Source organism: Schistocerca serialis, unplaced genomic scaffold (genome assembly GCF_023864345.2).
Source record: "Schistocerca serialis cubense isolate TAMUIC-IGC-003099 unplaced genomic scaffold, iqSchSeri2.2 HiC_scaffold_449, whole genome shotgun sequence".
NCBI lineage: Eukaryota > Metazoa > Arthropoda > Insecta > Orthoptera > Acrididae > Schistocerca > Schistocerca serialis.
This window is the reverse complement of record NW_026048028.1, coordinates 1-24424: the sequence shown is the minus strand read 5'-3', so window position 1 is coordinate 24424 and position 24424 is coordinate 1. Positions and strand designations below refer to the sequence as shown.

Sequence of the window (24424 nt, the reverse complement as noted above, 5' to 3'; positions counted from 1 at the left end):
GCATCGAAACTACTTGGAAGTCTTGTGTATATGAACGCGTCCGCGCCTTTGTACTCTGTTCCCTTCAGCCCTGCAAACCAACCAACCATCGTGTCCGTGCACATAAGAGTAGTAAAGAATGGAGAACAGCGCAGCTTGGTTGTGCTTGGGGGCGTAGCTCAGTTGGTAGAGCGTTCGCTTTGCATGTGAAAGGTCCCGGGTTCAAGCCCCGGCGCCTCCATGTTTTGTGGTCAGTGCGTGTAAGTGTCGGTCGCGGCGAGCCTAAAGGCACGCAAGCTGTTGCAAAGCCAGCGTCACAGACTCGTATACTGACGTAAGGAGAGCAAGACGTAAATGTGAGGACCGGCTGTTGTCGAGGTGTCATCGAGTGCAAATCTGCCTTGGGTAAAACGGCCTAACCTCAGTGAAGTCTAGAGAGTGAACAACACTTTCGTCTACCTCAGAGCGTTGGCCGAACGCTATTTTCGACGTCGTGCGTGCCACTTTGATTTTGGCCAACTACGATTCGATACAGAATGCAGGAAACCTGAAAGACACCCTCACAGACACATTGAGAGTAGTGTTTGTCTGCGGAATAATTGGAGTGCAAGGGTGTGTGCAATTGATATGACTGTATGTAGCGCAGTTCGTCAGCAGGGGGCGTAGCTCAGATGGTAGAGCGCTCGCTTAGCATGCGAGAGGTACTGGGATCGATACCCAGCGCCTCCAGAATTTTTAACACACCAACATGCGCACACTGCCATGCAAGTGGAATAATTCACAGCCAGAAAATGTGTCAAGGCAGATACGAGCGAACGATTAGCAGCCACAATTGGCAAGCGTGCTGTAATGCGCAGGAAGTACCCTCCTCCAACCACTACACTTAATTTAGAAACAGTACTCGTGTTCCCATAAGATTCTCAAACCTATGTCGGAAAGATGAGCCTTGCGCCGAATTCACAAAAATCCCACTGCACATTCCAATTCTTTACGTGCAGTCGGCTGCTACTGGTGTTGCTAGTTGTGACTGCTGATGACAGATGCCGTAGCAATCAATTCATGGAGTGAGTTGTATGTTTTGCGATACTCTGTCTCTGACAAGCAAGCAGAGGTGACATAGGCGCGAATACGGAAAGCTTGCAGCCCCTCGCTGCCTGCAGACACCGAGCAGCCACACTAGGTGGGCGGCCTAAGCCGTAGGCGAAATGTGCTCACTCGCTTGGGCGCGACGACAAGCTCTAAATAAGGCTGTCACTAGCGTGAGCGTTGCGTGAGCGTCGTGTAAAGTCGGAAAAGTCGTCTGCATGGGTGAGTGCCATGTTTGGGGAGCGTTTCGTAGTTTGCGCAGTGCAATGGAGACGCGGAAACTTGTTGTGGCCCAGTCTTTTGCAGTTGGACGACAAGAGTGGTACACAGTAGTAAAGTGCGAGGCAGTGAGTTGGCATGAACAGTCGAGTGCACAATGGGGCTTCAGATGTGCTTGTTACCTCAGGTGCTGTGTGATTGTCGACATGGAGTGAAAACAGAGCAACTTGTGACTGGCCCTTCAATTTAAGACGTTAAAAACGGACGGAATTTGCAGTCGTAATACCAGAGCATCGAAACTACTTGGAAGTCTTGTGTATATGAACGCGTCCGCGCCTTTGTACTCTGTTCCCTTCAGCCCTGCAAACCAACCAACCATCGTGTCCGTGCACATAAGAGTAGTAAAGAATGGAGAACAGCGCAGCTTGGTTGTGCTTGGGGGCGTAGCTCAGTTGGTAGAGCGTTCGCTTTGCATGTGAAAGGTCCCGGGTTCAAGCCCCGGCGCCTCCATGTTTTGTGGTCAGTGCGTGGTAAGTGTCGGTTCGCGGCGAGCCTAAAGGCACGCAAGCTGTTGCAAAGCCAGCGTCACAGACTCGTATACTGACGTAAGGAGAGCAAGACGTAAATGTGAGGACCCGGCTGTTGTCGAGGTGTCATCGAGTGCAAATCTGCCTTGGGTAAAACGGCCTAACCTCAGTGAAGTCTAGAGAGTGAACAACACTTTCGTCTACCTCAGAGCGTTGGCCGAACGCTATTTTCGACGTCGTGCGTGCCACTTTGATTTTGGCCAACTACGATTCGATACAGAATGCAGGAAACCTGAAAGACACCCTCACAGACACATTGAGAGTAGTGTTTGTCTGCGGAATAATTGGAGTGCAAGGGTGTGTGCAATTGATATGACTGTATGTAGCGCAGTTCGTCAGCAGGGGGCGTAGCTCAGATGGTAGAGCGCTCGCTTAGCATGCGAGAGGTACTGGATCGATACCCAGCGCCTCCAGAATTTTTAACACACCAACATGCGCACACTGCCATGCAAGTGGAATAATTCACAGCCAGAAAATGTGTCAAGGCAGATACGAGCGAACGATTAGCAGCCACAATTGGCAAGCGTGCTGTAATGCGCAGGAAGTACCCTCCTCCAACCACTACACTTAATTTAGAAACAGTACTCGTGTTCCCATAAGATTCTCAAACCTATGTCGGAAAGATGAGCCTTGCGCCGAATTCACAAAAATCCCACTGCACATTCCAATTCTTTACGTGCAGTCGGCTGCTACTGGTGTTGCTAGTTGTGACTGCTGATGACAGATGCCGTAGCAATCAATTCATGGAGTGAGTTGTATGTTTTGCGATACTCTGTCTCTGACAAGCAAGCAGAGGTGACATAGGCGCGAATACGGAAAGCTTGCAGCCCCTCGCTGCCTGCAGACACCGAGCAGCCACACTAGGTGGGCGGCCTAAGCCGTAGGCGAAATGTGCTCACTCGCTTGGGCGCGACGACAAGCTCTAAATAAGGCTGTCACTAGCGTGAGCGTTGCGTGAGCGTCGTGTAAAGTCGGAAAAGTCGTCTGCATGGGTGAGTGCCATGTTTGGGGAGCGTTTCGTAGTTTGCGCAGTGCAATGGAGACGCGGAAACTTGTTGTGGCCCAGTCTTTTGCAGTTGGACGACAAGAGTGGTACACAGTAGTAAAGTGCGAGGCAGTGAGTTGGCATGAACAGTCGAGTGCACAATGGGGCTTCAGAATGTGCTTGTTACCTCAGGTGCTGTGTGATTGTCGACATGGAGTGAAAACAGAGCAACTTGTGACTGGCCCTTCAATTTAAGACGTTAAAAACGGACGGAATTTGCAGTCGTAATACCAGAGCATCGAAACTACTTGGAAGTCTTGTGTATATGAACGCGTCCGCGCCTTTGTACTCTGTTCCCTTCAGCCCTGCAAACCAACCAACCATCGTGTCCGTGCACATAAGAGTAGTAAAGAATGGAGAACAGCGCAGCTTGGTTGTGCTTGGGGGCGTAGCTCAGTTGGTAGAGCGTTCGCTTTGCATGTGAAAGGTCCCGGGTTCAAGCCCCGGCGCCTCCATGTTTTGTGGTCAGTGCGTGGTAAGTGTCGGTCGCGGCGAGCCTAAAGGCACGCAAGCTGTTGCAAAGCCAGCGTCACAGACTCGTATACTGACGTAAGGAGAGCAAGACGTAAATGTGAGGACCGGCTGTTGTCGAGGTGTCATCGAGTGCAAATCTGCCTTGGGTAAAACGGCCTAACCTCAGTGAAGTCTAGAGAGTGAACAACACTTTCGTCTACCTCAGAGCGTTGGGCCGAACGCTATTTTCGACGTCGTGCGTGCCACTTTGATTTTGGCCAACTACGATTCGATACAGAATGCAGGAAACCTGAAAGACACCCTCACAGACACATTGAGAGTAGTGTTTGTCTGCGGAATAATTGGAGTGCAAGGGTGTGTGCAATTGATATGACTGTATGTAGCGCAGTTCGTCAGCAGGGGGCGTAGCTCAGATGGTTAGAGCGCTCGCTTAGCATGCGAGAGGTACTGGGATCGATACCCAGCGCCTCCAGAATTTTTAACACACCAACATGCGCACACTGCCATGCAAGTGGAATAATTCACAGCCAGAAAATGTGTCAAGGCAGATACGACGCGAACGATTAGCAGCCACAATTGGCAAGCGTGCTGTAATGCGCAGGAAGTACCCTCCTCCAACCACTACACTTAATTTAGAAACAGTACTCGTGTTCCCATAAGATTCTCAAACCTATGTCGGAAAGATGAGCCTTGCGCCGAATTCACAAAAATCCCACTGCACATTCCAATTCTTTACGTGCAGTCGGCTGCTACTGGTGTTGCTAGTTGTGACTGCTGATGACAGATGCCGTAGCAATCAATTCATGGAGTGAGTTGTATGTTTTGCGATACTCTGTCTCTGACAAGCAAGCAGAGGTGACATAGGCGCGAATACGGAAAGCTTGCAGCCCCTCGCTGCCTGCAGACACCGAGCAGCCACACTAGGTGGGCGGCCTAAGCCGTAGGCGAAATGTGCTCACTCGCTTGGGCGCGACGACAAGCTCTAAATAAGGCTGTCACTAGCGTGAGCGTTGCGTGAGCGTCGTGTAAAGTCGGAAAAGTCGTCTGCATGGGTGAGTGCCATGTTTGGGGAGCGTTTCGTAGTTTGCGCAGTGCAATGGAGACGCGGAAACTTGTTGTGGCCCAGTCTTTTGCAGTTGGACGACAAGAGTGGTACACAGTAGTAAAGTGCGAGGCAGTGAGTTGGCATGAACAGTCGAGTGCAACAATGGGGCTTCAGATGTGCTTGTTACCGTCAGGTGCTGTGTGATTGTCGACATGGAGTGAAAACAGAGCAACTTGTGACTGGCCCTTCAATTTAAGACGTTAAAAACGGACGGAATTTGCAGTCGTAATACCAGAGCATCGAAACTACTTGGAAGTCTTGTGTATATGAACGCGTCCGCGCCTTTGTACTCTGTTCCCTTCAGCCCTGCAAACCAACCAACCATCGTGTCCGTGCACATAAGAGTAGTAAAGAATGGAGAACAGCGCAGCTTGGTTGTGCTTGGGGGCGTAGCTCAGTTGGTAGAGCGTTCGCTTTTGCATGTGAAAGGTCCCGGGTTCAAGCCCCGGCGCCTCCATGTTTTGTGGTCAGTGCGTGGTAAGTGTCGGTCGCGGCGAGCCTAAAGGCACGCAAGCTGTTGCAAAGCCAGCGTCACAGACTCGTATACTGACGTAAGGAGAGCAAGACGTAAATGTGAGGACCGGCTGTTGTCGAGGTGTCATCGAGTGCAAATCTGCCTTGGGTAAAACGGCCTAACCTCAGTGAAGTCTAGAGAGTGAACAACACTTTCGTCTACCTCAGAGCGTTGGGCCGAACGCTATTTTCGACGTCGTGCGTGCCACTTTGATTTTGGCCAACTACGATTCGATACAGAATGCAGGAAACCTGAAAGACACCCTCACAGACACATTGAGAGTAGTGTTTGTCTGCGGAATAATTGGAGTGCAAGGGTGTGTGCAATTGATATGACTGTATGTAGCGCAGTTCGTCAGCAGGGGGCGTAGCTCAGATGGTAGAGCGCTCGCTTAGCATGCGAGAGGTACTGGGATCGATACCCAGCGCCTCCAGAATTTTTAACACACCAACATGCGCACACTGCCATGCAAGTGGAATAATTCACAGCCAGAAAATGTGTCAAGGCAGATACGAGCGAACGATTAGCAGCCACAATTGGCAAGCGTGCTGTAATGCGCAGGAAGTACCCTCCTCCAACCACTACACTTAATTTAGAAACAGTACTCGTGTTCCCATAAGATTCTCAAACCTATGTCGGAAAGATGAGCCTTGCGCCGAATTCACAAAAATCCCACTGCACATTCCAATTCTTTACGTGCAGTCGGCTGCTACTGGTGTTGCTAGTTGTGACTGCTGATGACAGATGCCGTAGCAATCAATTCATGGAGTGAGTTGTATGTTTTTGCGATACTCTGTCTCTGACAAGCAAGCAGAGGTGACATAGGCGCGAATACGGAAAGCTTGCAGCCCCTCGCTGCCTGCAGACACCGAGCAGCCACACTAGGTGGGCGGCCTAAGCCGTAGGCGAAATGTGCTCACTCGCTTGGGCGCGACGACAAGCTCTAAATAAGGCTGTCACTAGCGTGAGCGTTGCGTGAGCGTCGTGTAAAGTCGGAAAAGTCGTCTGCATGGGTGAGTGCCATGTTTGGGGAGCGTTTCGTAGTTTGCGCAGTGCAATGGAGACGCGGAAACTTGTTGTGGCCCAGTCTTTTGCAGTTGGACGACAAGAGTGGTACACAGTAGTAAAGTGCGAGGCAGTGAGTTGGCATGAACAGTCGAGTGCACAATGGGGCTTCCAGATGTGCTTGTTACCTCAGGTGCTGTGTGATTGTCGACATGGAGTGAAAACAGAGCAACTTGTGACTGGCCCTTCAATTTAAGACGTTAAAAACGGACGGAATTTGCAGTCGTAATACCAGAGCATCGAAACTACTTGGAAGTCTTGTGTATATGAACGCGTCCGCGCCTTTGTACTCTGTTCCCTTCAGCCCTGCAAACCAACCAACCATCGTGTCCGTGCACATAAGAGTAGTAAAGAATGGAGAACAGCGCAGCTTGGTTGTGCTTGGGGGCGTAGCTCAGTTGGTAGAGCGTTCGCTTTGCATGTGAAAGGTCCCGGGTTCAAGCCCCGGCGCCTCCATGTTTTGTGGTCAGTGCGTGGGTAAGTGTCGGTCGCGGCGAGCCTAAAGGCACGCAAGCTGTTGCAAAGCCAGCGTCACAGACTCGTATACTGACGTAAGGAGAGCAAGACGTAAATGTGAGGACCGGCTGTTGTCGAGGTGTCATCGAGTGCAAATCTGCCTTGGGTAAAACGGCCTAACCTCAGTGAAGTCTAGAGAGTGAACAACACTTTCGTCTACCTCAGAGCGTTGGCCGAACGCTATTTTCGACGTCGTGCGTGCCACTTTGATTTTGGCCAACTACGATTCGATACAGAATGCAGGAAACCTGAAAGACACCCTCACAGACACATTGAGAGTAGTGTTTTGTCTGCGGAATAATTGGAGTGCAAGGGTGTGTGCAATTGATATGACTGTATGTAGCGCAGTTCGTCAGCAGGGGGCGTAGCTCAGATGGTAGAGCGCTCGCTTAGCATGCGAGAGGTACTGGGATCGATACCCAGCGCCTCCAGAATTTTTAACACACCAACATGCGCACACTGCCATGCAAGTGGAATAATTCACAGCCAGAAAATGTGTCAAGGCAGATACGAGCGAACGATTAGCAGCCACAATTGGCAAGCGTGCTGTAATGCGCAGGAAGTACCCTCCTCCAACCACTACACTTAATTTAGAAACAGTACTCGTGTTCCCATAAGATTCTCAAACCTATGTCGGAAAGATGAGCCTTGCGCCGAATTCACAAAAATCCCACTGCACATTCCAATTCTTTACGTGCAGTCGGCTGCTACTGGTGTTGCTAGTTGTGACTGCTGATGACAGATGCCGTAGCAATCAATTCATGGAGTGAGTTGTATGTTTTGCGATACTCTGTCTCTGACAAGCAAGCAGAGGTGACATAGGCGCGAATACGGAAAGCTTGCAGCCCCTCGCTGCCTGCAGACACCGAGCAGCCACACTAGGTTGGGCGGCCTAAGCCGTAGGCGAAATGTGCTCACTCGCTTGGGCGCGACGACAAGCTCTAAATAAGGCTGTCACTAGCGTGAGCGTTGCGTGAGCGTCGTGTAAAGTCGGAAAAGTCGTCTGCATGGGTGAGTGCCATGTTTGGGGAGCGTTTCGTAGTTTGCGCAGTGCAATGGAGACGCGGAAACTTGTTGTGGCCCAGTCTTGACGACAAGAGTGGTACACAGTAGTAAAGTGCGAGGCAGTGAGTTGGCATGAACAGTCGAGTGCACAATGGGGCTTCAGATGTGCTTGTTACCTCAGGTGCTGTGTGATTGTCGACATGGAGTGAAAACAGAGCAACTTGTGACTGGCCCTTCAATTTAAGACGTTAAAAACGGACGGAATTTGCAGTCGTAATACCAGAGCATCGAAACTACTTGGAACTCTTGTGTATATGAACGCGTCCGCGCCTTTGTACTCTGTTCCCTTCAGCCCTGCAAACCAACCAACCATCGTGTCCGTGCACATAAGAGTAGTAAAGAATGGAGAACAGCGCAGCTTGGTTGTGCTTGGGGGCGTAGCTCAGTTGGTAGAGCGTTCGCTTTGCATGTGAAAGGTCCCGGGTTCAAGCCCCGGCGCCTCCATGTTTTGTGGTCAGTGCGTGGTAAGTGTTGGTCGCGGCGAGCCTAAAGGCACGCAAGCTGTTGCAAAGCCAGCGTCACAGACTCGTATACTGACGTAAGGAGAGCAAGACGTAAATGTGAGGACCGGCTGTTGTCGAGGTGTCATCGAGTGCAAATCTGCCTTGGGTAAAACGGCCTAACCTCAGTGAAGTCTAGAGACGTGAACAACACTTTCGTCTACCTCAGAGCGTTGGCCGAACGCTATTTTCGACGTCGTGCGTGCCACTTTGATTTTGGCCAACTACGATTCGATACAGAATGCAGGAAACCTGAAAGACACCCTCACAGACACATTGAGAGTAGTGTTTGTCTGCGGAATAATTGGAGTGCAAGGGTGTGTGCAATTGATATGACTGTATGTAGCGCAGTTCGTCAGCAGGGGGCGTAGCTCAGATGGTAGAGCGCTCGCTTAGCATGCGAGAGGTACTGGGATCGATACCCAGCGCCTCCAGAATTTTTAACACACCAACATGCGCACACTGCCATGCAAGTGGAATAATTCACAGCCAGAAAATGTGTCAAGGCAGATACGAGCGAACGATTAGCAGCCACAATTGGCAAGCGTGCTGTAATGCGCAGGAAGTACCCTCCTCCAACCACTACACTTAATTTAGAAACAGTACTCGTGTTCCCATAAGATTCTCAAACCTATGTCGGAAAGATGAGCCTTGCGCCGAATTCACAAAAATCCCACTGCACATTCCAATTCTTTACGTGCAGTCGGCTGCTACTGGTGTTGCTAGTTGTGACTGCTGATGACAGATGCCGTAGCAATCAATTCATGGAGTGAGTTGTATGTTTTGCGATACTCTGTCTCTGACAAGCAAGCAGAGGTGACATAGGCGCGAATACGGAAAGCTTGCAGCCCCTCGCTGCCTGCAGACACCGAGCAGCCACACTAGGTGGGCGGCCTAAGCCGTAGGCGAAATGTGCTCACTCGCTTGGGCGCGACGACAAGCTCTAAATAAGGCTGTCACTAGCGTGAGCGTTGCGTGAGCGTCGTGTAAAGTCGGAAAAGTCGTCTGCATGGGTGAGTGCCATGTTTGGGGAGCGTTTCGTAGTTTGCGCAGTGCAATGGAGACGCGGAAACTTGTTGTGGCCCAGTCTTTTGCAGTTGGACGACAAGAGTGGTACACAGTAGTAAAGTGCGAGGCAGTGAGTTGGCATGAACAGTCGAGTGCACAATGGGGCTTCAGATGTGCTTGTTACCTCAGGTGCTGTGTGATTGTCGACATGGAGTGAAAACAGAGCAACTTGTGACTGGCCCTTCAATTTAAGACGTTAAAAACGGACGGAATTTGCAGTCGTAATACCAGAGCATCGAAACTACTTGGAACTCTTGTGTATATGAACGCGTCCGCGCCTTTGTACTCTGTTCCCTTCAGCCCTGCAAACCAACCAACCATCGTGTCCGTGCACATAAGAGTAGTAAAGAATGGAGAACAGCGCAGCTTGGTTGTGCTTGGGGGCGTAGCTCAGTTGGTAGAGCGTTCGCTTTGCATGTGAAAGGTCCCGGGTTCAAGCCCCGGCGCCTCCATGTTTTGTGGTCAGTGCGTGGTAAGTGTTGGTCGCGGCGAGCCTAAAGGCACGCAAGCTGTTGCAAAGCCAGCGTCACAGACTCGTATACTGACGTAAGGAGAGCAAGACGTAAATGTGAGGACCGGCTGTTGTCGAGGTGTCATCGAGTGCAAATCTGCCTTGGGTAAAACGGCCTAACCTCAGTGAAGTCTAGAGAGTGAACAACACTTTCGTCTACCTCAGAGCGTTGGCCGAACGCTATTTTCGACGTCGTGCGTGCCACTTTGATTTTGGCCAACTACGATTCGATACAGAATGCAGGAAACCTGAAAGACACCCTCACAGACACATTGAGAGTAGTGTTTGTCTGCGGAATAATTGGAGTGCAAGGGTGTGTGCAATTGATATGACTGTATGTAGCGCAGTTCGTCAGCAGGGGGCGTAGCTCAGATGGTAGAGCGCTCGCTTAGCATGCGAGAGGTACTGGGATCGATACCCAGCGCCTCCAGAATTTTTAACACACCAACATGCGCACACTGCCATGCAAGTGGAATAATTCACAGCCAGAAAATGTGTCAAGGCAGATACGAGCGAACGATTAGCAGCCACAATTGGCAAGCGTGCTGTAATGCGCAGGAAGTACCCTCCTCCAACCACTACACTTAATTTAGAAACAGTACTCGTGTTCCCATAAGATTCTCAAACCTATGTCGGAAAGATGAGCCTTGCGCCGAATTCACAAAAATCCCACTGCACATTCCAATTCTTTACGTGCAGTCGGCTGCTACTGGTGTTGCTAGTTGTGACTGCTGATGACAGATGCCGTAGCAATCAATTCATGGAGTGAGTTGTATGTTTTGCGATACTCTGTCTCTGACAAGCAAGCAGAGGTGACATAGGCGCGAATACGGAAAGCTTGCAGCCCCTCGCTGCCTGCAGACACCGAGCAGCCACACTAGGTGGGCGGCCTAAGCCGTAGGCGAAATGTGCTCACTCGCTTGGGCGCGACGACAAGCTCTAAATAAGGCTGTCACTAGCGTGAGCGTTGCGTGAGCGTCGTGTAAAGTCGGAAAAGTCGTCTGCATGGGTGAGTGCCATGTTTGGGGAGCGTTTCGTAGTTTGCGCAGTGCAATGGAGACGCGGAAACTTGTTGTGGCCCAGTCTTTTGCAGTTGGACGACAAGAGTGGTACACAGTAGTAAAGTGCGAGGCAGTGAGTTGGCATGAACAGTCGAGTGCACAATGGGGCTTCAGATGTGCTTGTTACCTCAGGTGCTGTGTGATTGTCGACATGGAGTGAAAACAGAGCAACTTGTGACTGGCCCTTCAATTTAAGACGTTAAAAACGGACGGAATTTGCAGTCGTAATACCAGAGCATCGAAACTACTTGGAACTCTTGTGTATATGAACGCGTCCGCGCCTTTGTACTCTGTTCCCTTCAGCCCTGCAAACCAACCAACCATCGTGTCCGTGCACATAAGAGTAGTAAAGAATGGAGAACAGCGCAGCTTGGTTGTGCTTGGGGGCGTAGCTCAGTTGGTAGAGCGTTCGCTTTGCATGTGAAAGGTCCCGGGTTCAAGCCCCGGCGCCTCCATGTTTTGTGGTCAGTGCGTGGTAAGTGTTGGTCGCGGCGAGCCTAAAGGCACGCAAGCTGTTGCAAAGCCAGCGTCACAGACTCGTATACTGACGTAAGGAGAGCAAGACGTAAATGTGAGGACCGGCTGTTGTCGAGGTGTCATCGAGTGCAAATCTGCCTTGGGTAAAACGGCCTAACCTCAGTGAAGTCTAGAGAGTGAACAACACTTTCGTCTACCTCAGAGCGTTGGCCGAACGCTATTTTCGACGTCGTGCGTGCCACTTTGATTTTGGCCAACTACGATTCGATACAGAATGCAGGAAACCTGAAAGACACCCTCACAGACACATTGAGAGTAGTGTTTGTCTGCGGAATAATTGGAGTGCAAGGGTGTGTGCAATTGATATGACTGTATGTAGCGCAGTTCGTCAGCAGGGGGCGTAGCTCAGATGGTAGAGCGCTCGCTTAGCATGCGAGAGGTACTGGGATCGATACCCAGCGCCTCCAGAATTTTTAACACACCAACATGCGCACACTGCCATGCAAGTGGAATAATTCACAGCCAGAAAATGTGTCAAGGCAGATACGAGCGAACGATTAGCAGCCACAATTGGCAAGCGTGCTGTAATGCGCAGGAAGTACCCTCCTCCAACCACTACACTTAATTTAGAAACAGTACTCGTGTTCCCATAAGATTCTCAAACCTATGTCGGAAAGATGAGCCTTGCGCCGAATTCACAAAAATCCCACTGCACATTCCAATTCTTTACGTGCAGTCGGCTGCTACTGGTGTTGCTAGTTGTGACTGCTGATGACAGATGCCGTAGCAATCAATTCATGGAGTGAGTTGTATGTTTTGCGATACTCTGTCTCTGACAAGCAAGCAGAGGTGACATAGGCGCGAATACGGAAAGCTTGCAGCCCCTCGCTGCCTGCAGACACCGAGCAGCCACACTAGGTGGGCGGCCTAAGCCGTAGGCGAAATGTGCTCACTCGCTTGGGCGCGACGACAAGCTCTAAATAAGGCTGTCACTAGCGTGAGCGTTGCGTGAGCGTCGTGTAAAGTCGGAAAAGTCGTCTGCATGGGTGAGTGCCATGTTTGGGGAGCGTTTCGTAGTTTGCGCAGTGCAATGGAGACGCGGAAACTTGTTGTGGCCCAGTCTTTTGCAGTTGGACGACAAGAGTGGTACACAGTAGTAAAGTGCGAGGCAGTGAGTTGGCATGAACAGTCGAGTGCACAATGGGGCTTCAGATGTGCTTGTTACCTCAGGTGCTGTGTGATTGTCGACATGGAGTGAAAACAGAGCAACTTGTGACTGGCCCTTCAATTTAAGACGTTAAAAACGGACGGAATTTGCAGTCGTAATACCAGAGCATCGAAACTACTTGGAACTCTTGTGTATATGAACGCGTCCGCGCCTTTGTACTCTGTTCCCTTCAGCCCTGCAAACCAACCAACCATCGTGTCCGTGCACATAAGAGTAGTAAAGAATGGAGAACAGCGCAGCTTGGTTGTGCTTGGGGGCGTAGCTCAGTTGGTAGAGCGTTCGCTTTGCATGTGAAAGGTCCCGGGTTCAAGCCCCGGCGCCTCCATGTTTTGTGGTCAGTGCGTGGTAAGTGTTGGTCGCGGCGAGCCTAAAGGCACGCAAGCTGTTGCAAAGCCAGCGTCACAGACTCGTATACTGACGTAAGGAGAGCAAGACGTAAATGTGAGGACCGGCTGTTGTCGAGGTGTCATCGAGTGCAAATCTGCCTTGGGTAAAACGGCCTAACCTCAGTGAAGTCTAGAGAGTGAACAACACTTTCGTCTACCTCAGAGCGTTGGCCGAACGCTATTTTCGACGTCGTGCGTGCCACTTTGATTTTGGCCAACTACGATTCGATACAGAATGCAGGAAACCTGAAAGACACCCTCACAGACACATTGAGAGTAGTGTTTGTCTGCGGAATAATTGGAGTGCAAGGGTGTGTGCAATTGATATGACTGTATGTAGCGCAGTTCGTCAGCAGGGGGCGTAGCTCAGATGGTAGAGCGCTCGCTTAGCATGCGAGAGGTACTGGGATCGATACCCAGCGCCTCCAGAATTTTTAACACACCAACATGCGCACACTGCCATGCAAGTGGAATAATTCACAGCCAGAAAATGTGTCAAGGCAGATACGAGCGAACGATTAGCAGCCACAATTGGCAAGCGTGCTGTAATGCGCAGGAAGTACCCTCCTCCAACCACTACACTTAATTTAGAAACAGTACTCGTGTTCCCATAAGATTCTCAAACCTATGTCGGAAAGATGAGCCTTGCGCCGAATTCACAAAAATCCCACTGCACATTCCAATTCTTTACGTGCAGTCGGCTGCTACTGGTGTTGCTAGTTGTGACTGCTGATGACAGATGCCGTAGCAATCAATTCATGGAGTGAGTTGTATGTTTTGCGATACTCTGTCTCTGACAAGCAAGCAGAGGTGACATAGGCGCGAATACGGAAAGCTTGCAGCCCCTCGCTGCCTGCAGACACCGAGCAGCCACACTAGGTGGGCGGCCTAAGCCGTAGGCGAAATGTGCTCACTCGCTTGGGCGCGACGACAAGCTCTAAATAAGGCTGTCACTAGCGTGAGCGTTGCGTGAGCGTCGTGTAAAGTCGGAAAAGTCGTCTGCATGGGTGAGTGCCATGTTTGGGGAGCGTTTCGTAGTTTGCGCAGTGCAATGGAGACGCGGAAACTTGTTGTGGCCCAGTCTTTTGCAGTTGGACGACAAGAGTGGTACACAGTAGTAAAGTGCGAGGCAGTGAGTTGGCATGAACAGTCGAGTGCACAATGGGGCTTCAGATGTGCTTGTTACCTCAGGTGCTGTGTGATTGTCGACATGGAGTGAAAACAGAGCAACTTGTGACTGGCCCTTCAATTTAAGACGTTAAAAACGGACGGAATTTGCAGTCGTAATACCAGAGCATCGAAACTACTTGGAACTCTTGTGTATATGAACGCGTCCGCGCCTTTGTACTCTGTTCCCTTCAGCCCTGCAAACCAACCAACCATCGTGTCCGTGCACATAAGAGTAGTAAAGAATGGAGAACAGCGCAGCTTGGTTGTGCTTGGGGGCGTAGCTCAGTTGGTAGAGCGTTCGCTTTGCATGTGAAAGGTCCCGGGTTCAAGCCCCGGCGCCTCCATGTTTTGTGGTCAGTGCGTGGTAAGTGTTGGTCGCGGCGAGCCTAAAGGCACGCAAGCTGTTGCAAAGCCAGCGTCACAGACTCGTATACTGACGTAAGGAGAGCAAGACGTAAATGTGAGGACCGGCTGTTGTCGAGGTGTCATCGAGTGCAAATCTGCCTTGGGTAAAACGGCCTAACCTCAGTGAAGTCTAGAGAGTGAACAACACTTTCGTCTACCTCAGAGCGTTGGCCGAACGCTATTTTCGACGTCGTGCGTGCCACTTTGATTTTGGCCAACTACGATTCGATACAGAATGCAGGAAACCTGAAAGACACCCTCACAGACACATTGAGAGTAGTGTTTGTCTGCGGAATAATTGGAGTGCAAGGGTGTGTGCAATTGATATGACTGTATGTAGCGCAGTTCGTCAGCAGGGGGCGTAGCTCAGATGGTAGAGCGCTCGCTTAGCATGCGAGAGGTACTGGGATCGATACCCAGCGCCTCCAGAATTTTTAACACACCAACATGCGCACACTGCCATGCAAGTGGAATAATTCACAGCCAGAAAATGTGTCAAGGCAGATACGAGCGAACGATTAGCAGCCACAATTGGCAAGCGTGCTGTAATGCGCAGGAAGTACCCTCCTCCAACCACTACACTTAATTTAGAAACAGTACTCGTGTTCCCATAAGATTCTCAAACCTATGTCGGAAAGATGAGCCTTGCGCCGAATTCACAAAAATCCCACTGCACATTCCAATTCTTTACGTGCAGTCGGCTGCTACTGGTGTTGCTAGTTGTGACTGCTGATGACAGATGCCGTAGCAATCAATTCATGGAGTGAGTTGTATGTTTTGCGATACTCTGTCTCTGACAAGCAAGCAGAGGTGACATAGGCGCGAATACGGAAAGCTTGCAGCCCCTCGCTGCCTGCAGACACCGAGCAGCCACACTAGGTGGGCGGCCTAAGCCGTAGGCGAAATGTGCTCACTCGCTTGGGCGCGACGACAAGCTCTAAATAAGGCTGTCACTAGCGTGAGCGTTGCGTGAGCGTCGTGTAAAGTCGGAAAAGTCGTCTGCATGGGTGAGTGCCATGTTTGGGGAGCGTTTCGTAGTTTGCGCAGTGCAATGGAGACGCGGAAACTTGTTGTGGCCCAGTCTTTTGCAGTTGGACGACAAGAGTGGTACACAGTAGTAAAGTGCGAGGCAGTGAGTTGGCATGAACAGTCGAGTGCACAATGGGGCTTCAGATGTGCTTGTTACCTCAGGTGCTGTGTGATTGTCGACATGGAGTGAAAACAGAGCAACTTGTGACTGGCCCTTCAATTTAAGACGTTAAAAACGGACGGAATTTGCAGTCGTAATACCAGAGCATCGAAACTACTTGGAACTCTTGTGTATATGAACGCGTCCGCGCCTTTGTACTCTGTTCCCTTCAGCCCTGCAAACCAACCAACCATCGTGTCCGTGCACATAAGAGTAGTAAAGAATGGAGAACAGCGCAGCTTGGTTGTGCTTGGGGGCGTAGCTCAGTTGGTAGAGCGTTCGCTTTGCATGTGAAAGGTCCCGGGTTCAAGCCCCGGCGCCTCCATGTTTTGTGGTCAGTGCGTGGTAAGTGTTGGTCGCGGCGAGCCTAAAGGCACGCAAGCTGTTGCAAAGCCAGCGTCACAGACTCGTATACTGACGTAAGGAGAGCAAGACGTAAATGTGAGGACCGGCTGTTGTCGAGGTGTCATCGAGTGCAAATCTGCCTTGGGTAAAACGGCCTAACCTCAGTGAAGTCTAGAGAGTGAACAACACTTTCGTCTACCTCAGAGCGTTGGCCGAACGCTATTTTCGACGTCGTGCGTGCCACTTTGATTTTGGCCAACTACGATTCGATACAGAATGCAGGAAACCTGAAAGACACCCTCACAGACACATTGAGAGTAGTGTTTGTCTGCGGAATAATTGGAGTGCAAGGGTGTGTGCAATTGATATGACTGTATGTAGCGCAGTTCGTCAGCAGGGGGCGTAGCTCAGATGGTAGAGCGCTCGCTTAGCATGCGAGAGGTACTGGGATCGATACCCAGCGCCTCCAGAATTTTTAACACACCAACATGCGCACACTGCCATGCAAGTGGAATAATTCACAGCCAGAAAATGTGTCAAGGCAGATACGAGCGAACGATTAGCAGCCACAATTGGCAAGCGTGCTGTAATGCGCAGGAAGTACCCTCCTCCAACCACTACACTTAATTTAGAAACAGTACTCGTGTTCCCATAAGATTCTCAAACCTATGTCGGAAAGATGAGCCTTGCGCCGAATTCACAAAAATCCCACTGCACATTCCAATTCTTTACGTGCAGTCGGCTGCTACTGGTGTTGCTAGTTGTGACTGCTGATGACAGATGCCGTAGCAATCAATTCATGGAGTGAGTTGTATGTTTTGCGATACTCTGTCTCTGACAAGCAAGCAGAGGTGACATAGGCGCGAATACGGAAAGCTTGCAGCCCCTCGCTGCCTGCAGACACCGAGCAGCCACACTAGGTGGGCGGCCTAAGCCGTAGGCGAAATGTGCTCACTCGCTTGGGCGCGACGACAAGCTCTAAATAAGGCTGTCACTAGCGTGAGCGTTGCGTGAGCGTCGTGTAAAGTCGGAAAAGTCGTCTGCATGGGTGAGTGCCATGTTTGGGGAGCGTTTCGTAGTTTGCGCAGTGCAATGGAGACGCGGAAACTTGTTGTGGCCCAGTCTTTTGCAGTTGGACGACAAGAGTGGTACACAGTAGTAAAGTGCGAGGCAGTGAGTTGGCATGAACAGTCGAGTGCACAATGGGGCTTCAGATGTGCTTGTTACCTCAGGTGCTGTGTGATTGTCGACATGGAGTGAAAACAGAGCAACTTGTGACTGGCCCTTCAATTTAAGACGTTAAAAACGGACGGAATTTGCAGTCGTAATACCAGAGCATCGAAACTACTTGGAACTCTTGTGTATATGAACGCGTCCGCGCCTTTGTACTCTGTTCCCTTCAGCCCTGCAAACCAACCAACCATCGTGTCCGTGCACATAAGAGTAGTAAAGAATGGAGAACAGCGCAGCTTGGTTGTGCTTGGGGGCGTAGCTCAGTTGGTAGAGCGTTCGCTTTGCATGTGAAAGGTCCCGGGTTCAAGCCCCGGCGCCTCCATGTTTTGTGGTCAGTGCGTGGTAAGTGTTGGTCGCGGCGAGCCTAAAGGCACGCAAGCTGTTGCAAAGCCAGCGTCACAGACTCGTATACTGACGTAAGGAGAGCAAGACGTAAATGTGAGGACCGGCTGTTGTCGAGGTGTCATCGAGTGCAAATCTGCCTTGGGTAAAACGGCCTAACCTCAGTGAAGTCTAGAGAGTGAACAACACTTTCGTCTACCTCAGAGCGTTGGCCGAACGCTATTTTCGACGTCGTGCGTGCCACTTTGATTTTGGCCAACTACGATTCGATACAGAATGCAGGAAACCTGAAAGACACCCTCACAGACACATTGAGAGTAGTGTTTGTCTGCGGAATAATTGGAGTGCAAGGGTGTGTGCAATTGATATGACTGTATGTAGCGCAGTTCGTCAGCAGGGGGCGTAGCTCAGATGGTAGAGCGCTCGCTTAGCATGCGAGAGGTACTGGGATCGATACCCAGCGCCTCCAGAATTTTTAACACACCAACATGCGCACACTGCCATGCAAGTGGAATAATTCACAGCCAGAAAATGTGTCAAGGCAGATACGAGCGAACGATTAGCAGCCACAATTGGCAAGCGTGCTGTAATGCGCAGGAAGTACCCTCCTCCAACCACTACACTTAATTTAGAAACAGTACTCGTGTTCCCATAAGATTCTCAAACCTATGTCGGAAAGATGAGCCTTGCGCCGAATTCACAAAAATCCCACTGCACATTCCAATTCTTTACGTGCAGTCGGCTGCTACTGGTGTTGCTAGTTGTGACTGCTGATGACAGATGCCGTAGCAATCAATTCATGGAGTGAGTTGTATGTTTTGCGATACTCTGTCTCTGACAAGCAAGCAGAGGTGACATAGGCGCGAATACGGAAAGCTTGCAGCCCCTCGCTGCCTGCAGACACCGAGCAGCCACACTAGGTGGGCGGCCTAAGCCGTAGGCGAAATGTGCTCACTCGCTTGGGCGCGACGACAAGCTCTAAATAAGGCTGTCACTAGCGTGAGCGTTGCGTGAGCGTCGTGTAAAGTCGGAAAAGTCGTCTGCATGGGTGAGTGCCATGTTTGGGGAGCGTTTCGTAGTTTGCGCAGTGCAATGGAGACGCGGAAACTTGTTGTGGCCCAGTCTTTTGCAGTTGGACGACAAGAGTGGTACACAGTAGTAAAGTGCGAGGCAGTGAGTTGGCATGAACAGTCGAGTGCACAATGGGGCTTCAGATGTGCTTGTTACCTCAGGTGCTGTGTGATTGTCGACATGGAGTGAAAACAGAGCAACTTGTGACTGGCCCTTCAATTTAAGACGTTAAAAACGGACGGAATTTGCAGTCGTAATACCAGAGCATCGAAACTACTTGGAACTCTTGTGTATATGAACGCGTCCGCGCCTTTGTACTCTGTTCCCTTCAGCCCTGCAAACCAACCAACCATCGTGTCCGTGCACATAAGAGTAGTAAAGAATGGAGAACAGCGCAGCTTGGTTGTGCTTGGGGGCGTAGCTCAGTTGGTAGAGCGTTCGCTTTGCATGTGAAAGGTCCCGGGTTCAAGCCCCGGCGCCTCCATGTTTTGTGGTCAGTGCGTGGTAAGTGTTGGTCGCGGCGAGCCTAAAGGCACGCAAGCTGTTGCAAAGCCAGCGTCACAGACTCGTATACTGACGTAAGGAGAGCAAGACGTAAATGTGAGGACCGGCTGTTGTCGAGGTGTCATCGAGTGCAAATCTGCCTTGGGTAAAACGGCCTAACCTCAGTGAAGTCTAGAGACGTGAACAACACTTTCGTCTACCTCAGAGCGTTGGCCGAACGCTATTTTCGACGTCGTGCGTGCCACTTTGATTTTGGCCAACTACGATTCGATACAGAATGCAGGAAACCTGAAAGACACCCTCACAGACACATTGAGAGTAGTGTTTGTCTGCGGAATAATTGGAGTGCAAGGGTGTGTGCAATTGATATGACTGTATGTAGCGCAGTTCGTCAGCAGGGGGCGTAGCTCAGATGGTAGAGCGCTCGCTTAGCATGCGAGAGGTACTGGGATCGATACCCAGCGCCTCCAGAATTTTTAACACACCAACATGCGCACACTGCCATGCAAGTGGAATAATTCACAGCCAGAAAATGTGTCAAGGCAGATACGAGCGAACGATTAGCAGCCACAATTGGCAAGCGTGCTGTAATGCGCAGGAAGTACCCTCCTCCAACCACTACACTTAATTTAGAAACAGTACTCGTGTTCCCATAAGATTCTCAAACCTATGTCGGAAAGATGAGCCTTGCGCCGAATTCACAAAAATCCCACTGCACATTCCAATTCTTTACGTGCAGTCGGCTGCTACTGGTGTTGCTAGTTGTGACTGCTGATGACAGATGCCGTAGCAATCAATTCATGGAGTGAGTTGTATGTTTTGCGATACTCTGTCTCTGACAAGCAAGCAGAGGTGACATAGGCGCGAATACGGAAAGCTTGCAGCCCCTCGCTGCCTGCAGACACCGAGCAGCCACACTAGGTGGGCGGCCTAAGCCGTAGGCGAAATGTGCTCACTCGCTTGGGCGCGACGACAAGCTCTAAATAAGGCTGTCACTAGCGTGAGCGTTGCGTGAGCGTCGTGTAAAGTCGGAAAAGTCGTCTGCATGGGTGAGTGCCATGTTTGGGGAGCGTTTCGTAGTTTGCGCAGTGCAATGGAGACGCGGAAACTTGTTGTGGCCCAGTCTTTTGCAGTTGGACGACAAGAGTGGTACACAGTAGTAAAGTGCGAGGCAGTGAGTTGGCATGAACAGTCGAGTGCACAATGGGGCTTCAGATGTGCTTGTTACCTCAGGTGCTGTGTGATTGTCGACATGGAGTGAAAACAGAGCAACTTGTGACTGGCCCTTCAATTTAAGACGTTAAAAACGGACGGAATTTGCAGTCGTAATACCAGAGCATCGAAACTACTTGGAACTCTTGTGTATATGAACGCGTCCGCGCCTTTGTACTCTGTTCCCTTCAGCCCTGCAAACCAACCAACCATCGTGTCCGTGCACATAAGAGTAGTAAAGAATGGAGAACAGCGCAGCTTGGTTGTGCTTGGGGGCGTAGCTCAGTTGGTAGAGCGTTCGCTTTGCATGTGAAAGGTCCCGGGTTCAAGCCCCGGCGCCTCCATGTTTTGTGGTCAGTGCGTGGTAAGTGTTGGTCGCGGCGAGCCTAAAGGCACGCAAGCTGTTGCAAAGCCAGCGTCACAGACTCGTATACTGACGTAAGGAGAGCAAGACGTAAATGTGAGGACCGGCTGTTGTCGAGGTGTCATCGAGTGCAAATCTGCCTTGGGTAAAACGGCCTAACCTCAGTGAAGTCTAGAGAGTGAACAACACTTTCGTCTACCTCAGAGCGTTGGCCGAACGCTATTTTCGACGTCGTGCGTGCCACTTTGATTTTGGCCAACTACGATTCGATACAGAATGCAGGAAACCTGAAAGACACCCTCACAGACACATTGAGAGTAGTGTTTGTCTGCGGAATAATTGGAGTGCAAGGGTGTGTGCAATTGATATGACTGTATGTAGCGCAGTTCGTCAGCAGGGGGCGTAGCTCAGATGGTAGAGCGCTCGCTTAGCATGCGAGAGGTACTGGGATCGATACCCAGCGCCTCCAGAATTTTTAACACACCAACATGCGCACACTGCCATGCAAGTGGAATAATTCACAGCCAGAAAATGTGTCAAGGCAGATACGAGCGAACGATTAGCAGCCACAATTGGCAAGCGTGCTGTAATGCGCAGGAAGTACCCTCCTCCAACCACTACACTTAATTTAGAAACAGTACTCGTGTTCCCATAAGATTCTCAAACCTATGTCGGAAAGATGAGCCTTGCGCCGAATTCACAAAAATCCCACTGCACATTCCAATTCTTTACGTGCAGTCGGCTGCTACTGGTGTTGCTAGTTGTGACTGCTGATGACAGATGCCGTAGCAATCAATTCATGGAGTGAGTTGTATGTTTTGCGATACTCTGTCTCTGACAAGCAAGCAGAGGTGACATAGGCGCGAATACGGAAAGCTTGCAGCCCCTCGCTGCCTGCAGACACCGAGCAGCCACACTAGGTGGGCGGCCTAAGCCGTAGGCGAAATGTGCTCACTCGCTTGGGCGCGACGACAAGCTCTAAATAAGGCTGTCACTAGCGTGAGCGTTGCGTGAGCGTCGTGTAAAGTCGGAAAAGTCGTCTGCATGGGTGTAGTGCCATGTTTGGGGAGCGTTTCGTAGTTTGCGCAGTGCAATGGAGACGCGGAAACTTGTTGTGGCCCAGTCTTTTGCAGTTGGACGACAAGAGTGGTACACAGTAGTAAAGTGCGAGGCAGTGAGTTGGCATGAACAGTCGAGTGCACAATGGGGCTTCAGATGTGCTTGTTACCTCAGGTGCTGTGTGATTGTCGACATGGAGTGAAAACAGAGCAACTTGTGACTGGCCCTTCAATTTAAGACGTTAAAAACGGACGGAATTTGCAGTCGTAATACCAGAGCATCGAAACTACTTGGAACTCTTGTGTATATGAACGCGTCCGCGCCTTTGTACTCTGTTCCCTTCAGCCCTGCAAACCAACCAACCATCGTGTCCGTGCACATAAGAGTAGTAAAGAATGGAGAACAGCGCAGCTTGGTTGTGCTTGGGGGCGTAGCTCAGTTGGTAGAGCGTTCGCTTTGCATGTGAAAGGTCCCGGGTTCAAGCCCCGGCGCCTCCATGTTTTGTGGTCAGTGCGTGGTAAGTGTTGGTCGCGGCGAGCCTAAAGGCACGCAAGCTGTTGCAAAGCCAGCGTCACAGACTCGTATACTGACGTAAGGAGAGCAAGACGTAAATGTGAGGACCGGCTGTTGTCGAGGTGTCATCGAGTGCAAATCTGCCTTGGGTAAAACGGCCTAACCTCAGTGAAGTCTAGAGAGTGAACAACACTTTCGTCTACCTCAGAGCGTTGGCCGAACGCTATTTTCGACGTCGTGCGTGCCACTTTGATTTTGGCCAACTACGATTCGATACAGAATGCAGGAAACCTGAAAGACACCCTCACAGACACATTGAGAGTAGTGTTTGTCTGCGGAATAATTGGAGTGCAAGGGTGTGTGCAATTGATATGACTGTATGTAGCGCAGTTCGTCAGCAGGGGGCGTAGCTCAGATGGTAGAGCGCTCGCTTAGCATGCGAGAGGTACTGGGATCGATACCCAGCGCCTCCAGAATTTTTAACACACCAACATGCGCACACTGCCATGCAAGTGGAATAATTCACAGCCAGAAAATGTGTCAAGGCAGATACGAGCGAACGATTAGCAGCCACAATTGGCAAGCGTGCTGTAATGCGCAGGAAGTACCCTCCTCCAACCACTACACTTAATTTAGAAACAGTACTCGTGTTCCCATAAGATTCTCAAACCTATGTCGGAAAGATGAGCCTTGCGCCGAATTCACAAAAATCCCACTGCACATTCCAATTCTTTACGTGCAGTCGGCTGCTACTGGTGTTGCTAGTTGTGACTGCTGATGACAGATGCCGTAGCAATCAATTCATGGAGTGAGTTGTATGTTTTGCGATACTCTGTCTCTGACAAGCAAGCAGAGGTGACATAGGCGCGAATACGGAAAGCTTGCAGCCCCTCGCTGCCTGCAGACACCGAGCAGCCACACTAGGTGGGCGGCCTAAGCCGTAGGCGAAATGTGCTCACTCGCTTGGGCGCGACGACAAGCTCTAAATAAGGCTGTCACTAGCGTGAGCGTTGCGTGAGCGTCGTGTAAAGTCGGAAAAGTCGTCTGCATGGGTGAGTGCCATGTTTGGGGAGCGTTTCGTAGTTTGCGCAGTGCAATGGAGACGCGGAAACTTGTTGTGGCCCAGTCTTTTGCAGTTGGACGACAAGAGTGGTACACAGTAGTAAAGTGCGAGGCAGTGAGTTGGCATGAACAGTCGAGTGCACAATGGGGCTTCAGATGTGCTTGTTACCTCAGGTGCTGTGTGATTGTCGACATGGAGTGAAAACAGAGCAACTTGTGACTGGCCCTTCAATTTAAGACGTTAAAAACGGACGGAATTTGCAGTCGTAATACCAGAGCATCGAAACTACTTGGAACTCTTGTGTATATGAACGCGTCCGCGCCTTTGTACTCTGTTCCCTTCAGCCCTGCAAACCAACCAACCATCGTGTCCGTGCACATAAGAGTAGTAAAGAATGGAGAACAGCGCAGCTTGGTTGTGCTTGGGGGCGTAGCTCAGTTGGTAGAGCGTTCGCTTTGCATGTGAAAGGTCCCGGGTTCAAGCCCCGGCGCCTCCATGTTTTGTGGTCAGTGCGTGGTAAGTGTTGGTCGCGGCGAGCCTAAAGGCACGCAAGCTGTTGCAAAGCCAGCGTCACAGACTCGTATACTGACGTAAGGAGAGCAAGACGTAAATGTGAGGACCGGCTGTTGTCGAGGTGTCATCGAGTGCAAATCTGCCTTGGGTAAAACGGCCTAACCTCAGTGAAGTCTAGAGAGTGAACAACACTTTCGTCTACCTCAGAGCGTTGGCCGAACGCTATTTTCGACGTCGTGCGTGCCACTTTGATTTTGGCCAACTACGATTCGATACAGAATGCAGGAAACCTGAAAGACACCCTCACAGACACATTGAGAGTAGTGTTTGTCTGCGGAATAATTGGAGTGCAAGGGTGTGTGCAATTGATATGACTGTATGTAGCGCAGTTCGTCAGCAGGGGGCGTAGCTCAGATGGTAGAGCGCTCGCTTAGCATGCGAGAGGTACTGGGATCGATACCCAGCGCCTCCAGAATTTTTAACACACCAACATGCGCACACTGCCATGCAAGTGGAATAATTCACAGCCAGAAAATGTGTCAAGGCAGATACGAG

General features: G+C 50.7%; 30 non-coding genes across 30 annotated transcripts; all 30 read left to right on the top strand.

Annotated features, from left to right (window-relative positions):
* Window positions 1-147: 147 nt before the first annotated feature.
* On the top strand, window positions 148-220 carry Trnaa-ugc (transfer RNA alanine (anticodon UGC)). Its single transcript has one exon. It is a non-coding gene; the product is annotated as a tRNA-Ala (tRNA).
* A 415-nt stretch (window positions 221-635) lies between these two features.
* Trnaa-agc (transfer RNA alanine (anticodon AGC)) lies at window positions 636-708 on the top strand. Its single transcript has one exon. It is a non-coding gene; the product is annotated as a tRNA-Ala (tRNA).
* Window positions 709-1721: 1013 nt separating this feature from the next.
* On the top strand, window positions 1722-1794 carry Trnaa-ugc (transfer RNA alanine (anticodon UGC)). The gene has a single exon. It is a non-coding gene; the product is annotated as a tRNA-Ala (tRNA).
* Window positions 1795-3298: 1504 nt separating this feature from the next.
* Window positions 3299-3371, top strand: Trnaa-ugc (transfer RNA alanine (anticodon UGC)). Its single transcript has one exon. It is a non-coding gene; the product is annotated as a tRNA-Ala (tRNA).
* Window positions 3372-3788: 417 nt separating this feature from the next.
* On the top strand, window positions 3789-3862 carry Trnaa-agc (transfer RNA alanine (anticodon AGC)). The gene has a single exon. It is a non-coding gene; the product is annotated as a tRNA-Ala (tRNA).
* Window positions 3863-5369: 1507 nt separating this feature from the next.
* On the top strand, window positions 5370-5442 carry Trnaa-agc (transfer RNA alanine (anticodon AGC)). Its single transcript has one exon. It is a non-coding gene; the product is annotated as a tRNA-Ala (tRNA).
* A 1015-nt stretch (window positions 5443-6457) lies between these two features.
* Trnaa-ugc (transfer RNA alanine (anticodon UGC)) lies at window positions 6458-6530 on the top strand. The gene has a single exon. It is a non-coding gene; the product is annotated as a tRNA-Ala (tRNA).
* Window positions 6531-6948: 418 nt separating this feature from the next.
* On the top strand, window positions 6949-7021 carry Trnaa-agc (transfer RNA alanine (anticodon AGC)). The gene has a single exon. It is a non-coding gene; the product is annotated as a tRNA-Ala (tRNA).
* Window positions 7022-8026: 1005 nt separating this feature from the next.
* Trnaa-ugc (transfer RNA alanine (anticodon UGC)) lies at window positions 8027-8099 on the top strand. The gene has a single exon. It is a non-coding gene; the product is annotated as a tRNA-Ala (tRNA).
* Window positions 8100-8516: 417 nt separating this feature from the next.
* Trnaa-agc (transfer RNA alanine (anticodon AGC)) lies at window positions 8517-8589 on the top strand. The gene has a single exon. It is a non-coding gene; the product is annotated as a tRNA-Ala (tRNA).
* A 1013-nt stretch (window positions 8590-9602) lies between these two features.
* Trnaa-ugc (transfer RNA alanine (anticodon UGC)) lies at window positions 9603-9675 on the top strand. The gene has a single exon. It is a non-coding gene; the product is annotated as a tRNA-Ala (tRNA).
* Window positions 9676-10091: 416 nt separating this feature from the next.
* Window positions 10092-10164, top strand: Trnaa-agc (transfer RNA alanine (anticodon AGC)). The gene has a single exon. It is a non-coding gene; the product is annotated as a tRNA-Ala (tRNA).
* Window positions 10165-11177: 1013 nt separating this feature from the next.
* On the top strand, window positions 11178-11250 carry Trnaa-ugc (transfer RNA alanine (anticodon UGC)). Its single transcript has one exon. It is a non-coding gene; the product is annotated as a tRNA-Ala (tRNA).
* A 416-nt stretch (window positions 11251-11666) lies between these two features.
* Window positions 11667-11739, top strand: Trnaa-agc (transfer RNA alanine (anticodon AGC)). The gene has a single exon. It is a non-coding gene; the product is annotated as a tRNA-Ala (tRNA).
* A 1013-nt stretch (window positions 11740-12752) lies between these two features.
* On the top strand, window positions 12753-12825 carry Trnaa-ugc (transfer RNA alanine (anticodon UGC)). The gene has a single exon. It is a non-coding gene; the product is annotated as a tRNA-Ala (tRNA).
* Window positions 12826-13241: 416 nt separating this feature from the next.
* On the top strand, window positions 13242-13314 carry Trnaa-agc (transfer RNA alanine (anticodon AGC)). The gene has a single exon. It is a non-coding gene; the product is annotated as a tRNA-Ala (tRNA).
* A 1013-nt stretch (window positions 13315-14327) lies between these two features.
* Window positions 14328-14400, top strand: Trnaa-ugc (transfer RNA alanine (anticodon UGC)). Its single transcript has one exon. It is a non-coding gene; the product is annotated as a tRNA-Ala (tRNA).
* Window positions 14401-14816: 416 nt separating this feature from the next.
* Trnaa-agc (transfer RNA alanine (anticodon AGC)) lies at window positions 14817-14889 on the top strand. Its single transcript has one exon. It is a non-coding gene; the product is annotated as a tRNA-Ala (tRNA).
* Window positions 14890-15902: 1013 nt separating this feature from the next.
* Trnaa-ugc (transfer RNA alanine (anticodon UGC)) lies at window positions 15903-15975 on the top strand. The gene has a single exon. It is a non-coding gene; the product is annotated as a tRNA-Ala (tRNA).
* A 416-nt stretch (window positions 15976-16391) lies between these two features.
* Window positions 16392-16464, top strand: Trnaa-agc (transfer RNA alanine (anticodon AGC)). The gene has a single exon. It is a non-coding gene; the product is annotated as a tRNA-Ala (tRNA).
* Window positions 16465-17477: 1013 nt separating this feature from the next.
* On the top strand, window positions 17478-17550 carry Trnaa-ugc (transfer RNA alanine (anticodon UGC)). The gene has a single exon. It is a non-coding gene; the product is annotated as a tRNA-Ala (tRNA).
* A 416-nt stretch (window positions 17551-17966) lies between these two features.
* Trnaa-agc (transfer RNA alanine (anticodon AGC)) lies at window positions 17967-18039 on the top strand. Its single transcript has one exon. It is a non-coding gene; the product is annotated as a tRNA-Ala (tRNA).
* A 1013-nt stretch (window positions 18040-19052) lies between these two features.
* On the top strand, window positions 19053-19125 carry Trnaa-ugc (transfer RNA alanine (anticodon UGC)). Its single transcript has one exon. It is a non-coding gene; the product is annotated as a tRNA-Ala (tRNA).
* A 417-nt stretch (window positions 19126-19542) lies between these two features.
* Window positions 19543-19615, top strand: Trnaa-agc (transfer RNA alanine (anticodon AGC)). The gene has a single exon. It is a non-coding gene; the product is annotated as a tRNA-Ala (tRNA).
* Window positions 19616-20628: 1013 nt separating this feature from the next.
* Trnaa-ugc (transfer RNA alanine (anticodon UGC)) lies at window positions 20629-20701 on the top strand. Its single transcript has one exon. It is a non-coding gene; the product is annotated as a tRNA-Ala (tRNA).
* A 416-nt stretch (window positions 20702-21117) lies between these two features.
* On the top strand, window positions 21118-21190 carry Trnaa-agc (transfer RNA alanine (anticodon AGC)). Its single transcript has one exon. It is a non-coding gene; the product is annotated as a tRNA-Ala (tRNA).
* A 1014-nt stretch (window positions 21191-22204) lies between these two features.
* Trnaa-ugc (transfer RNA alanine (anticodon UGC)) lies at window positions 22205-22277 on the top strand. Its single transcript has one exon. It is a non-coding gene; the product is annotated as a tRNA-Ala (tRNA).
* Window positions 22278-22693: 416 nt separating this feature from the next.
* Window positions 22694-22766, top strand: Trnaa-agc (transfer RNA alanine (anticodon AGC)). Its single transcript has one exon. It is a non-coding gene; the product is annotated as a tRNA-Ala (tRNA).
* Window positions 22767-23779: 1013 nt separating this feature from the next.
* Trnaa-ugc (transfer RNA alanine (anticodon UGC)) lies at window positions 23780-23852 on the top strand. Its single transcript has one exon. It is a non-coding gene; the product is annotated as a tRNA-Ala (tRNA).
* A 416-nt stretch (window positions 23853-24268) lies between these two features.
* On the top strand, window positions 24269-24341 carry Trnaa-agc (transfer RNA alanine (anticodon AGC)). Its single transcript has one exon. It is a non-coding gene; the product is annotated as a tRNA-Ala (tRNA).
* The last annotated feature ends 83 nt before the right edge of the window (window positions 24342-24424 follow it).